Source organism: Coptis chinensis, chromosome 4 (genome assembly GCF_015680905.1).
Source record: "Coptis chinensis isolate HL-2020 chromosome 4, ASM1568090v1, whole genome shotgun sequence".
Classification (NCBI taxonomy): domain Eukaryota; kingdom Viridiplantae; phylum Streptophyta; class Magnoliopsida; order Ranunculales; family Ranunculaceae; genus Coptis; species Coptis chinensis.
The window spans coordinates 99,524,800-99,539,655 of NC_141459.1; the positions used below are offsets into that span (position 1 = coordinate 99,524,800).

The 14,856-nt window shown below is 35.3% G+C and overlaps 1 pseudogene across 1 annotated transcript; it reads right to left on the reverse strand.

The window, feature by feature from the left end:
- Nucleotides 1-611: 611 nt before the first annotated feature.
- On the reverse strand, nt 612-13,679 carry LOC147506161 (uncharacterized; annotated as a pseudogene). The gene is made up of 11 exons (XR_015221125.1): nt 13,554-13,679; nt 7,006-7,063; nt 6,815-6,922; nt 6,331-6,449; nt 6,080-6,225; nt 5,855-6,002; nt 5,675-5,758; nt 4,715-4,830; nt 2,911-3,008; nt 1,263-1,353; nt 612-1,011 (listed from the first exon to the last, which is right to left on the reverse strand). The product of XR_015221125.1 is annotated as an uncharacterized LOC147506161 (transcript).
- Nucleotides 13,680-14,856: the final 1,177 nt, after the last annotated feature.

Here is a 14,856-nt window from a genome sequence, read left to right on the forward strand (position 1 = left end):
AATAACCACCGTAGGGAGACCAGGCCAATTCATCCCTCCAGTCGATTGCTACTTTTTGTTGCACACTCCTAAACTAGATTTAATAAGACCACTATCAACATCCGCCTACTTTTTGTACACTGTTTCAGGATGAATAAAAAAAGTTTCATTAACGAAAAATAGAAATAAAGCGTAGAGCCTCCACGTTCAATGTCCTCCTAGGGAATCATGAAGCCTTAAGCCCTAATAGTAGATGCAGCAATTGAGTGGACCATTGAAAGCCATCTCATGCACATCAGAACGATATACGCACCTAAACTTGCTCATTACAAAATATTGAGGTCTAGAATATATGTTACATACAGACAACCTGGTAGCATCTAAATTTCAACTACACAGCTTGATCACTTGACCTAAAAGGGGAGGATGCATACTTGGCGTTAAGGCATATTCAATACAGATCGAGTATTGTGGAAGATCAAACTGTCAAACAATATTAGACATTCACAACAAAAATTTGGATAGTATCTGTGTTATTGAGCAAGAAAAACTCAAGCGATCTAAATTTGTCATTTCTTTAAATTCAAATTCTTAGGAAATCATACGGAAAAAGAAACAGTGATTGAAATGCCTTTGAAGAAAGCAAATGCACGGTAGAATTGGATTGAGGTTAACGCATGCTAATTCGTCAAGTTAACGCATGCTAATTGGGTAATAAATACATTAAGTAACAACAGTCATAAACTTTAAGTTATGAGAGAAAACCTAGAACAGTCATAAATACAATGAATGCCATGTTTTTTCCTAATGAAACTCAGCTATTTCAAACACACATACATTCCCATCGATCGAACCAGAGACGAGAAATTTCCCATTTGAAGAAACAGACAGAGATGTAATGTTATGCAAGTGCCCATTGAATATCTTCACACAATTCCCAGATAGGCTATCCCATACCAATACTTTCCCATCTACACACCCCGTAGCTATGTACTGAGATTTACCCAACCATGCAAGGCAACTTACACCAACCTGATATCAACAAATGGGATTATGCTTTTAGGACAAAAAAGTTATGTCTACAACAAGCCAAGTCTACCATTACATGGTATTATGTTTACCAAATCTGACTTGACTTGGAAAACATATACTAGTATGTCCACCTTCATTACCTTTCATTTTCATTAGACAAAATAGATTTCAACATTGTTACACAATTATCTAAAGGAACAAGAATATGGGAGGAAACGACATGCAATTTGAGAAACCAACACACAACACACCTCATGAATGCATGTAAAACGAGCTATAGAATTTTGCATATCCCAAATGATAAGATTCTCATCCATGGATCCAGTTGCCAGCAAAGGTACGCTGCAAAGCAATACATTGATGAGAAACAAAAATAAAACACAAGCAAAATTTAAAACAAGATCAATGGGAATTTTGGATAACATAAAACAACAAGTCCAATTAATTATAAAGTGGGCAAAGAAAATAATATTCCATAATAAAAAGATTATCCTTGTTAAAACCATCTCCATAACTCATATCCTCACTAACACCAGAACCTTCTTTTTTTTTTCCAAAAACTCTTAGGGGTTTCCACTCCATTAGGATTTGAAGGTTTTATCACGGTAGAAGTCGAAATCCTTCACTAGGACTTTCCAAATACATGTCCAATCAAAAGGCATTCAGTAACGGTCCCTAAATTAAGTAGGAACGTAATATAATTCTCTTAAGGACCTAATCGACACAAAAGGCAGTTGAAACACTAGATACCATGTTATTTGCATGAACAAATCTAGAAATCTCAAACTATCTAAATTGGAATAATAGTTTGCTGAACTTAGTGAAATTTTTAAAAATGGTACCAACAATACCATGAACAAACTCCAAATCACTAATTTAATACCCCAAGTTTTCCTTCGTGCGATTGAAAGAAAGAGTTTTCAGTTGCCATTTTCTTGGGACAAATCACAAATAGGTAATGTCTTGACACATATTTAGAATTGTCCGACATATATTTAGAATTGGAGGGGCTTAAACCAATTTTATTGGTAGTTTCAATTCTTGAAAGAAACTAAATTATTATTGGTGGCTTGAAAGAAACTAAGTAATAACTGGTGGTGGTGGAATTTGTGGTGGTAGTAAGAGATAGATGAAGAAGATAAGAAACCACCACATGATTCGCTCTATTGGGACGGATTCGATGAACACGTGTCTACAACCTTTAGTGTGATGGACAAAAACTTGGTGACAATTTAGAAATAAAATGCCAACTCTTGCCTAGGTTAAATTAAAATTTGGTACAATTCTACCAAATCGTAAAAAAATTGAAAATTCATGGAACTAGTAGGGCAAAATAAAAAGTGCAGGTAGCCGGGTACCAATTTGAAAACTTTCAGTGAGTTTAGCACTTTTTCAAACATTGTACGTGCCGCAGGTGAACTTTGAAAAAGAAATCAGAGTAATTACTAATTTCACTATGTAGGTCCATAGACTATAATACAGCACTAAAATTGTGCCACTCCCGAGTCAAACCACAAAACGCAAGGTTAATAATTATCCTATCAATCGAGCTGTTAAGAACCATGGTTCACAAGTAACTTTGCAGAATTGTTGATTCACATGGTAGGACATGTCTTCATACTCAAGGCACTATCCCCGCCCCGTCCCATTCAAGTCATATGTGCGTAATTTTCTGTGTATTTATGAAAGAAAAGTAACTCTAGGGAAAGAACGTACTATTTTTCTAAAAAAAATCAATTTTTCAATGAAAATGTAATACTTTACGTGTTCAAAGTTTTTTCCTTCTCGAATAAATGCCTAGTGACCTAATAATTAAGATTAAATTGCTTAAGCCTTAGTTATGATTAACAAAATAATGGTTTGGGAAAAAAAAGTTTGGAATTTATCCAAGTACCGCACCTGAAGGGGATTCCTGGCACTGCCACTGACTGCCAATACCTTGGTGAAAGCCCAACACACATGACAGAACCCAAGTGAGTAAGCAGGGAACTGATTACCTATATCAAGATAAAATTGAACGATCAGCTTCCAGTCAATGTCATCTAAAAAGACAAGCTTCAATATTTTCAGTTAATATGAAACAAGATATGAAATCCTCAGTATAAAAACATTGGTTGAAAGAGAGATGTTCATTGCACTTAATTATACTTTCAAAGCAGAGTGGTAAAAATGAAAAAGGAAAAACATAGTGAGTAATAGACTAATAGACACAGGTTCAAGCTTAAAGAAGAAACTAACACAGTATTCTTAGCACAATAATTCTCAATGTTGAAGATGTTACTCTCATTATTTGATCAGACACTACCAACACCACATTATGAAAAATAACACGAGGCTATGTAGAGCTTTGCCACGACCATAAAGTCATTTCTCACTAGGGTGTTCCCTTCAAGTTTCAGAATATTGATTGCACACCTATCACTAGAACCATTTAACTTGCTCTAGCCCAAAGGTCTACCTATTTCAATGAACACCACGAAAAAACTCCAGACTGGTTTTTAGTTTGTGGCTAAGGTTAAATGTTATGGTTTGTCTAAGTAATGGCTAGGAAACACTTTCATGCCTCAACAATTGTGTTAATCACCAAAAGGTTAGGGGAATAATTAACAACCGACCAATAATTGGGATTTAATACTCTTCTTTCGAAATTGAACTCTCTTGATTTTTAAGAAATCATACTAGCGATTTAATTGGCAAATATTAATCGAGTCTTAGAAATAACAATAATGTAAAAAATAAGAAACTATATAGTATGAAAGTTAAGGATTTTAATTTGAGGATTATCCACATCCATAATTTCATCAAAATATTTTTTTACAAATATAAAAATAAAATTAGGAAAACTAATATCTAGCATTTCTTTTAGGTCCATAACTTCTAAAATGTATTAAACTCAACAAGCTACTATATGTGTGAAACTTATAAGGGTTTGAAAATGACACAAATACCCCCACCTAATTAAAATTGAACATTTTCTTTTTGAAAACAATGAGAGCATTTGTGTAATTTTCAGTTATTTGACTTGAAAGTTAACGGTCAAACCAAGTTGACCATGGGAGACCGTAATTTCCCATCTAGTGGGGATCCTAATTGGCTCATCTAGTGGGGGTAATACTAGTTAACCCAACTTTTAATTGATAGACTTGACTCAACGCTACTAGCTACTATATGTGGGAAACTTTTAATTTTATGTTTTATGAAGCGAAGAACGTATGCATCAAACTAGACCGTGAAGGAAAAAACAGTTCAAAACACAGAATTGTGGCAAGATATTCGATATATTAATACTAGAAAGAAGATTAACATAGATAGAGTTTTTTTTTTTTTTTTTTTTTGGGGTGGGGGTGGGGGGAGTTCAAAATGACTTGAGAGATTGCACCATCCATAAAAATCGATTAGGGTAGACAAGCAACTTAAACACATTCAGTTAGAAGAACAGATATTCCATTTCTACATAATACATGTAATAGTATTAAAAATATTTCACCTGAGGCACTTGCCCCAGGTCACCACTGTGGGACTGTGTGATCTGCCCCTGACATGGAGCATCCAACATTATCAATACTCCTCAAAGTCAATACAACAGTCTTGGTGGTTTGCACATGGACCCAATTCACTATGGTCCAGGGGCTCGGGCACCCAACAATAGTAAAACAAGAGGTGAAAAGAAAGCCCAAAAGGTGAGAAAGGGAGAGATACAGACCTTCCCAGTTGCAATGTGCACCATGTGGACAGAACTACCCTCTGACCCCGTGATAGCAAGGTTGGAGTCATAACTTATTGTCAAACATGTGATTGCCTCGGTATGATACGGATAACCTAGAACAGAACATAAGAACAAATAACTGTCAGAAAAACCAATGCATCAAGGGTGTATAAGGAGGGAAGAATAAAAAAGGATCAGAAAAAGATAATAACAGCAAAACCAAAGTAACAAGGTGTCAAATGTGCAAAAGCACAACCCACATATTTCACTGAGTTTTATGTGTATATTTTGAAATCAAAGCACATCACAGTTCACAAAGGAGCAAGGTTGAATTCAATTGAGGACAGCCATATATACAGTGGTAAACGTATTCACACGAACTGAAATTTGTGTACACAACAGCAAGTAATTGACGTTTGTGCAAGTGCACAAACCCACACATTTCATCAACTTTTTATGTACAGATTGAGAAATCAGAGCTTATCACAGTTCACAAGTGAGAAATGTTGCATTCAGTACGTCGAGGACAGACATGTATATAATGCTAAACTTATTCACAGGAACAGACATTTGTCTACACAACAGCAAGTAATTGAAGCTTGTCTACTCTACATTGCAAGTTCGGACTGCAAAGTCTACTTTGCAGTGCAAGTACATGTAAACGATGTTGCCAAATGGCATCGCGAGACTTAAAGTTTCATACTTTCATAAATTTACCAGAAAACCAGATGTAAAGTGTAGAAAGTACTGGACGTATGCCTCACCCATCTACTTTTGAATATTTTCTTAGTATAAATCTTTCACATATAAACTGTGCTAAACTTTATATGATTTTAGGGCTTATCTTCTTATTTATTATAAAGATTAAGGAACTAATGGTAAATAGCTTCCAATAAGAGAGAATTATTTTATTTATTACTAAAAAGAAAAGACACAATAAGAACGCAGGATACACACCCTTCACAACATGAATTTTGGACCCCGTTTTAGGGTTCCATATCCTCAATGATGTATCATTAGAAGCGGTACTAATTGTTTTCCCTGCAGAAAAGAAACCAAGTATACCAAGTTAACAAAACTGAAAACATAGAGGCAAAAACAAGGATATAAGGAGAAATGTAACAGTTAAGTACTTACCATCGGGAGTAAAATCTCCACAAGTTACACTGCCTTCATGACCGAAAAAAATATTCAGATGCGTGGCTTTGTCAGCATTCCACAACCAAACTGTGGAATCTTCCGAACCGGCCAAAACCAAATTTTCTCTTGGATGCCACCTAACCCACTAAGAAGATATAAAGTTCAAATTTCAGCTCTCATATTCAAACTACCTTAAACATCCAATATTATTTGAGACTTCACCTTGACACCGTCACTAGGACCTGCAAGTGTGCACTTATGGCTACCAGAATATGCGTCCCATACTTAAACAAGCCCATCAAAACTTCCAGAAGCAAGCAATTTCTCATCAGCACTGAAGGCTAAACTGGTAATGGAGTTTGAATGACCTGCATAAAACAAGATGGAGGTTTACAAAAAAAAAAAGCCAAAACCTCCAAAGAATGAAATGGCAATCAAGGAAATCTTTGGATGACTTGTATCCAAGGATTTACCTAGAAGCTCGTGAGGCTGATCTCCCTGACCAATGCTCCACAGAAACACCATATCATCTTCACCCCTGTTGCCACCAATATTTCAATTGTAGGACTGCATGCAGCTGTTAGGATTGGATCTGTGCCCATACAAACAATAAGCAAAAAGTCAAAGACAAAAACCCTTCTTTTTTTTTTTTTTTTTTTTTTTTTCAAAATTGAAAGAACGAGATAGTATCTACATATTCATATTGATGGATGAATCAACATACAAACACTGGCGACACTCATATAACAAGTTTATTCATCAAAAAATAGGAAAAAAAAAACACAAAGAAACGTCTAACAAGTTGTTTGTATTTTGTAAACTACAGCATGTGGACTCCACTAAAAACGCGACTCATGTCAATTGCAATCAATTATCTACTCTGAAAATGTTGATTCTCAAAAAGCAATATATTACGAAAAACAAAACAAAGAATTGAAAAGGTATGATAGTCTCTACCCTTATGGCCATTGAATAAGTGAAAAGAATCATCAGGATTATCTGCATCTTCCGAAAAGTGGTCACCATCATCATCATGATCAACATCATCATTGGAAGGACAATCTTCTGTAATATCAAGTCATGCATTATTGAGTGTAAGAGCTAAAGAAATATAAAATAAAAATATAATGAAAAAATAACTGACCGACCGTCATTAACGTCGTATACACTGAGGATGTCTTCTTCATCGAGGAACGCTTCCCTCAACTCATTATTATTTATATCTCTCCCTCACTCATATCTATTCTCTCCAACCTTCGGGCATCAAAATCCACATCATGATTTCATTACTTATTCGATCACACATCACAAAAGCTCCTTCAAATGGGAAATTAATTTTACGAAAAAGGTTATATGCAGTCAGAAGAAAGCATTCTTCTAGTTGGGGACAGCCATTTTATATACTGTCAAATTTTATTCACGTGAATTCAAGTTTGCCTAGACAACCCCAAGTAAAGGAAGTTTGTCTACTTACAAATTACAAGTAATGAAATAGGAATACCGGGTCAGAATAGAGTATGAGACTGCTATGTGAAATTGTGGCAGCACCTCCTAATATGCTTTAAATATCAACTACAATATCCAAACTTTTCAGAAGCTAGGATTTAATAACAAATGACCATATCAGTTACCGTGCTATAAAGTTTCAGTATTTAGTATTTATTATGATATGATGTTTTAGCATTTCATACTACTTTTTTGCACACCCGTAATTCCTACTACACGGAATTTCCCAATGACCCAATCCACCCTAAAGAGTAAGGTAAAACCAAAATGTGAAGTTTCATTTTGAAAATAAGAGAAACACCTCAAATCCACGAGCATAATAATAAGTACTAAACAATAAATAACTCAGAGAAGAAAAGACCCAACAGGAGAGGTTGAAGTTTTTACAGATAAAGGACCCATCTGAGAAACTAAAGTACATGCACCTAATACCTATTCTTTCCTTAAGTTGGCCTCTAAACCACAATGTGAAGGTTTATTGAACTGGCTCTGGCTCTCTACGTGTAACTGTGCAAGTGAGACTCAAATTTCCTTCTAAATGCTTTATAGTCGTCCACAAATGTTTCATTTCACATTCCATGCTAAAGAATAATAAAAAGTATATAGTAAAGGCATCTCTAATGGGGGTGTAAACCGTATAGAGTGGAAATTTTACACCCCAAATATAAAAAAACTCTCTCTAATAGGAGTGTTATACCGTAGGTAATAGTGTATTAGCTAATAGAGAGGGTGAAGAATTTCCCCTCTCGCTATTAGTTAATAAAAAGTCCGGGCGACACTCGAACTGACGTCTGAGTGAAATAATTTTCGGACGTCACTTGGAATATCGTCCCTTTCTAATTCTAAAGTAATTTTTTAACTCGGACGACACTCCAAGTAACGTCCCAGTTTAAATTAAAGAGGGACGCCACTCCAAATGACGTCCGAGTTTAAAATCTATTTTTTTTTTACACTCTTCCATTGGAGAGTATAGAGTGTGAATATTTATAAGTTATACAATAATATACAATTAGATGTGTAAAATCCTAATAGCACCTACGTGGAGCCTAGGTGGAGGTGTAATTTTACACCCCCCATTGGAGATGCCCTAATAACTGAATTGTCGTTTCAAAACCATTATTAAAAAAAGTTTAGGATACAAGAAAAACATTTTTATAAGAATAAACACACAAACACTAAGTAAAAAAGAGATAAAGTAAATCCTTAATATAAAAGAAAAGAGACATTTCTTTTTTGAGAAAACAGAAAGTATTTTAAAACAAATTGAAGAAAGCTAAGCAATATAGAATTATTGTTTCAAGAGCAGACAATATTTTTGGCTTAAAAAAACCATTTTCAAAACCATTGTTTCATGCTCACTGTAAGAAGTTGAAATTAGAAACCAAGAAACATTGAAAAGGTGTTATCGACTAATTGAGAGAATTTTGACGAGTAAGTCTCACTTGATATAAAAGAACTTCCTTGACATAGTAAAGTTGATTGCCAAGTGAATTTGCTCCACGTCCCTTCCGCAATGAATCCTCAGAAAAAAATCACAGGCGTGGAGAATAATACCTTGGCAATATTTTCCTACAATATGGAAGTTTTTTACTGCCAAGTAAAACATACTCGCAAATATCCCCCTTACAGTTCAAGACACCCTAAAGAGTGAGGAAAAGCAAAATTTTATACCTGAAATTATTTCCCTCCTTACAGTCTAAGACACCCAATAAAAAAGTAAAAAAATCCATCAAATGACAAACGTCTTATACATGAAGTTATACGAAATTAAGTTAATAATTTATGTCAAAATGAGTTGTGAAGCTAACATTAGCACATAAAACACAGCTCAGCTAATGTACATTTGATAGTCTCAAAAGCAATTCGTACTTCTGATGATGGATGATCTGCCACATTTCAGCAACTGCATATTGGCCAAGAATCACACAACACATTTGAAAAAGTAAAAAAAATTGGGCGGAGCCCCTTCACCGAGAAGGAGGTGGAAGTGCCTTGACAGGGGGGGTTCAGCCTCAGTGAGGGGTCGTGTTTCCCCGGTCATGTCCTCAGCAGGAAGTGGGGCGGTAGGTGGGTGGGATGCCTCGTCGGGGAGTGGGGTTTCCACTCGAGTGACCCGAGTCCTCAGCATCTGTTTCTAGTATAAAACTTATTAAATACGTAATAAACACTGTATAAAAATACGATGTGGGACTAAGTGTCAGGTGATGATGCTTGGAGGATTAAGACGGCTTATGTAATTCAGCGATTGATAACAATTATCTAGTTCATTGATGCGTACTCAAAGCAACCTGCTGAAAAAAAGTGTGCTGAGGTTCAAGATTGACATAATAAAATGTAATAGATCGATATTCGAACACAAATATGTTAGTTCTAGAACCTATATATATTCGGATGTAGTGATGTACAGATCTCGGAAATAACGAGTCAGCAAGGAAAACATAGTATTAGGACAGAAATTTAGAGACTGAAGCTACCCGAGATGTGCCATTTGTAGGTTATCCAATGAGGTCTCTTGCAATGAATATTGATGTACTTGATAGGAGAGCTTGTAGCACTTGATGGTTCCCACTTCTCACCAGGGCCAATTGCTTCCCTGAGTGCTTCCTAAAGATACTCTAGAGTCGAACTCTTCCATCTAATCTCAACCATGCTCTCTGCTTCTACTATCTCCATTATTATGTGCTAGAAGTTGCCACACTAATTTCTTCACCTTAATATGTTTTCCTCTCTCTCAATTTCCCATTATATGTTTTATTTGTTTATCGTTAGTGGTATTATTTTGATATAAATCGAGTAATAGATAGAATCCTAAATTACAATAAGAAAAAGAATAGATAGAATCCTAAATAGCAAAAATTTCACCTGCCCTTAGAGCATTTGCAATGCAGGGAGTTTCAAGGGGTTTGTGACTATAGTCACCAGCTTTGGGGAAAAACTGCTCTGAAATGCAGAGGTGATTATCTAGTGAATATTTTGCCCAGTTGATTTCAAGGTGAAACTCATCAATGAGATAGTGGCTGACTTGTTAATTTCGGACGGGATGTTAGATTCCGTCTGGATTACAAAACTCACCAAACGGAATCCAATATCCCGTCTCGCTATATTTCTTTTTTTCCAGACGGAATCAAATATTCCGTCCGGATCCCTAACGGCTAGTTTACCAACGGTCAGAAAGTCAGAACGGTAAAAAACGGTCAAAATAAAAACTTTGGTTTCATTTCAACTCATTCCAACAATCATATATCATTTTCTTCTTTTTAAAATCAGTTCTTCAAAAAAACAAAATATCAAATGGCATCAACTCAAGCATCTCAAGCATATAGCAAAAAGCTCACTTTAGCATGTCCGATCAAACTCTATGTCTTGCTTGGATAAAAATTAGTGAAGACTCCATTGTTGGTGTTTTCCAAAATGCAAAAGGATTTTAGAATCGTGTAACAAACGAGTTCAATCAAGCACGTGGGTCGGATAAGTCTTTCGATTCAATTAGCGGTAGATGGAAATATATTTCAAAAATGATAAACAAGTTCGTGGCAATTGTGAATGCGGTGGAGGCTCGACATGCAAGTGGTACAACAATACAAAGCCGGGTAATTACAACGTTGTCAATTTGGAATTTATTGATTATTTTAGTCTTAGTCTAATTATTTCCGTCTTAGTCTAATTATTTTAGTGTATTTATTATTTCCATTTTAGTTTTAGTCTAATTATTATCTTAATCTAATTATTATTTTAGTCTAATTATCTTAGTCTTAGTGATTATTTTAGTCTAATTATTTCGATTTTATTTTTTAGTTGTCCGAGGCAAGAATGACGTACCAACTACAAGAAAAAACAGCTTTTTCCATTGATCATTGTTACGTTATACTCAAGGATAATCCAAAGTGGAGTAATATTTTTGAGGCAAGGTCAAGCCACCCCACAAAGGGAAAAGGTCGCAAAAATGATTGTGAAGATTCAACTTCTAATTCACCAAGTGTTGGTGGAGTTGAATTGGAGGGCTCTCAAAAAATAGAGCGTCCTCAAGAAATGGAGCGTCCTCTTAGATCGAAAAAAGCCAAGTCCAAGAGGAACCAAGAAAAATCAGTTGGTATGTTGAAGGGTTACTTTACACGTTTAGAGGATACATTTTCACAGGATGCAAATGAAACACAAAAATGTTTAGAACTTAGGGAAGGGAACTTGCATATGGTCAAAGAACTGTGATGGCAAGAGAAGAAAAAAATCGGATTCAAATGGAAAACAATCAAGTTCAATTGGAAAAATATCGGCTTCTAAAGATGCAATATGAAGCTAAGATTTTAGCGACCGATACAAGTGTCCTCCATCCCGATACCGCTTGTTTAATCGAGCAACAACAAGCTGAAATACGTGCTGAATGGGCAAGGGCTAGAGGTGGTTCTAGCTCTAACTAAGCTTATGTAATATCTAGTATTTTATTTTAATTAAAGCACTATGTATTTTAATTAATGCACTATATATTTTAATTTCACTGTCTTTTTTATTAATGCACTATGTATTTTAATTTCATTGTATTTTTAATTAATGAACTATGTATTTTTATCTCACTGTTTTTTTTAATTAATGCACTATGTATGTTTTTTCCAATATAATTATTTTCATAGAAATACAATTAAAAACAGTGAGATAAAAATACAACTCATTAAACACATAAAAACTTATTGGAAATACATTAGGAAATACATAGAAAATATGTTGGAACTTAATAGTTCACGTTAGGAAATACATATGAAATACTTTGGAACTTCATAGTTCACGTTAGGAAATACATAGGGAATACATAGGAAATACACTTTCATTTTCATTTTAATTTTTGCCTCCTTCTCCCTCCTCTGGATCCGACCAATTTGGATCATAAATTGGAACCGGATATGCTGTTTCTTCAATGCCAGTCCAATTAAAAACATGCGCAACTAAGTCCTTTTAAATATTAGTATGTGTAACTTCATTTCTGATCTTATTTCTTGCTTCAATCATTTGATAGACAAAATGAAAACCATCCTCTTCCTGAAAGAGATCAAGTATTGTTTCTTTCCTCTGACCTTTCCAATTCCAAACTCCACTTTCATGTTCATTCTCAACAATCATATTATGCATTATAATGCATGCCTTCATTATGTCTCCAAAAACAACAACACTATGACAACATGCAGAAGCCTTAACAATATGTCATCGTGCCTGCAAAACTCCAAACGTCCTTTCAACATCCTTTCTTGCAACTTCTTGACGTTAAGTAAAGATTTTTCATGCTTATTTCTTGGATAACGAATGGCTTGAACAAATGTGCCCCATTTTGGGTAAATACCATCAGCAAGATAATATCCCATATCGTAGTCATTACCATTCACATTAAATGCAACAGCAGGAGCCTCACCTTGCTCTAATGATTCAAAAACATGAGAACGATGAAGCACGTTAATGTCATTATGTGAACCTGGTAAGCCAAAGAAGCAATGCCAGATCCAATAGTGTTTGTCTGCAACGACTTCAAGTACCAAAGTTGGTTCCTTCTTGTACCCTACATGTGTTCCAGCCCATCCACTTGGACAATTCTTCCACACCCAGTGCATACAATCGATTGATCCAAGCATTCCTGGAAAACCCCGGCCCTTGCCGCATTTTCAGCTAATATCCTAGCAGTGTCTGTCTCAGTTGGTCGTCTCAAGTACTCTCCCTCAAACGCCGTGATTATTGCCTTGCACCAACACTTCATAGATACATTTGTTGTAGAATCTCCAATTTGTAAATACTCATCCGTTGAATCGGAAGAACAACTAGTTGCTAATTGTGCAACTGCAGCTAATCCCTTCTGTAACTCAGAAATTGTTTGCCGACCCAATCCATCCACCTTGTCTTTAAAGTAATCGTCGAATGATGTAACAATTTTCAACATATACATAAAAAGCTCTCTTGTCATCATGTACCTTCGTCTACACTTATGAGGAGGCCACCTACAAGGTGTTGTGAAGTAATCCCTCATTATCTTTTGTTTACTAAAATCACCACCATCTCTAAACGTGTACTCTCTACCCTTCATAGATCCACCGTGTTTGTCTGTATCCACATTTTCCAGTTCAATGGCTGCTTGAGTCATTAATGCCCCAGCAGTGGATAATAACTGCATCCTCCTCCTCCTTCGCCTCATTATATCATTATGCTCATCTCTTACTCTTTCCATGTAGTCATCTTCAGCGGAAGTACCAGAAGACGACTCGGTAAAACCAAAAGACGAACTATTACTACTAGATCCTCCCCATAATCTTTGGTTAAATGCAATTCTTTCTTCTCTTGACATTTTTTCTATTTTTAGCTTGGTTGTGGGGAAGAAGATGGTTGTTTGTTTGTTTGATCTAAAAGAAAGAAGAGTAAAACGAAATATGAAAGGTAAGGTCACATGTGATAGTTCGATTTTGGTCCACTCTCCAATTAACAGCACATTTTATCAAATTTTTGTTCACTCTCCAAGTGACAACACATTGTATCCAAATGTCTATCCAAATATATCCTCAATAATTCCAATTTATGGCCCACCATCTAGGGGTGGGCAATGGGCCGGGTCGGGCTAGCCCGGCCCTAAACATTTAAAGCCCTTCAAATATTAGGGCCGGGTCAGCCCGGCCCTAAAGTCAAAAAATCGGGTATAGGGCGGTCACAAGTCTAAAATCTAAACCTCGAGCCGACCGACCCTAGCCCTCTTTAAAGGCTTTAGGGTTCCGCTTTTAGGGCGGGCCTATATATTTTTTTTTTTTACTACATCGGTTTTAAAACTCATTTATATTACAAAATGTACAATAATCTACAAACTCAAAGTCCAACCAATCTAGTAATAATCTCGTATAAGTCCAAAAATTTTAAATGCACATCCACAATCTAATGAACTGAAGTACATCGAGAGTTCGGAATTTGTTCTTCCTTGTACTCAAACCTCACTAAAATTACATTTAACATTGAAATACATAAACAAATAATTATATTATCATTTTAAAGGAAGAAGTAATAGATATAAAGAAGAAACATAATAGTTTTGGTTAAGGGTCATGGAAGTTGTTAAACTATTTGTAATATCATAAATTATTTCTATAATAGATTCAAACAAATATAATATTACCTTTCTTATAATTTAAAAGTGATTCAAGCTTTGTATATGGAAATGAAAATATTGGCTTTTGAACAAGTGATGGAGAAAGGTTTGAGATTACAAATGTCATTTTTCTGACAAAGGTTGTTTTTTGGTTTCTATGTTACAAATGTCTGCTCTGTATTTTGCTTTAATGGTGTGGAAGGAAACCTTTAGTTTTAAACTTGGCTTGGATGTGAATAAAAATATAATTTATAAGAAATAAGTGAGAAAAGAAATTGAGAATAATAAGTTATGGACTTTGACTTGATGATCAAAGGATTAAAGTCTTATTTTTTATTAGGCTAGTGCTCATTGTTCTTCATGGCTGCTAAGTTGATAAGTTTTTGTTATA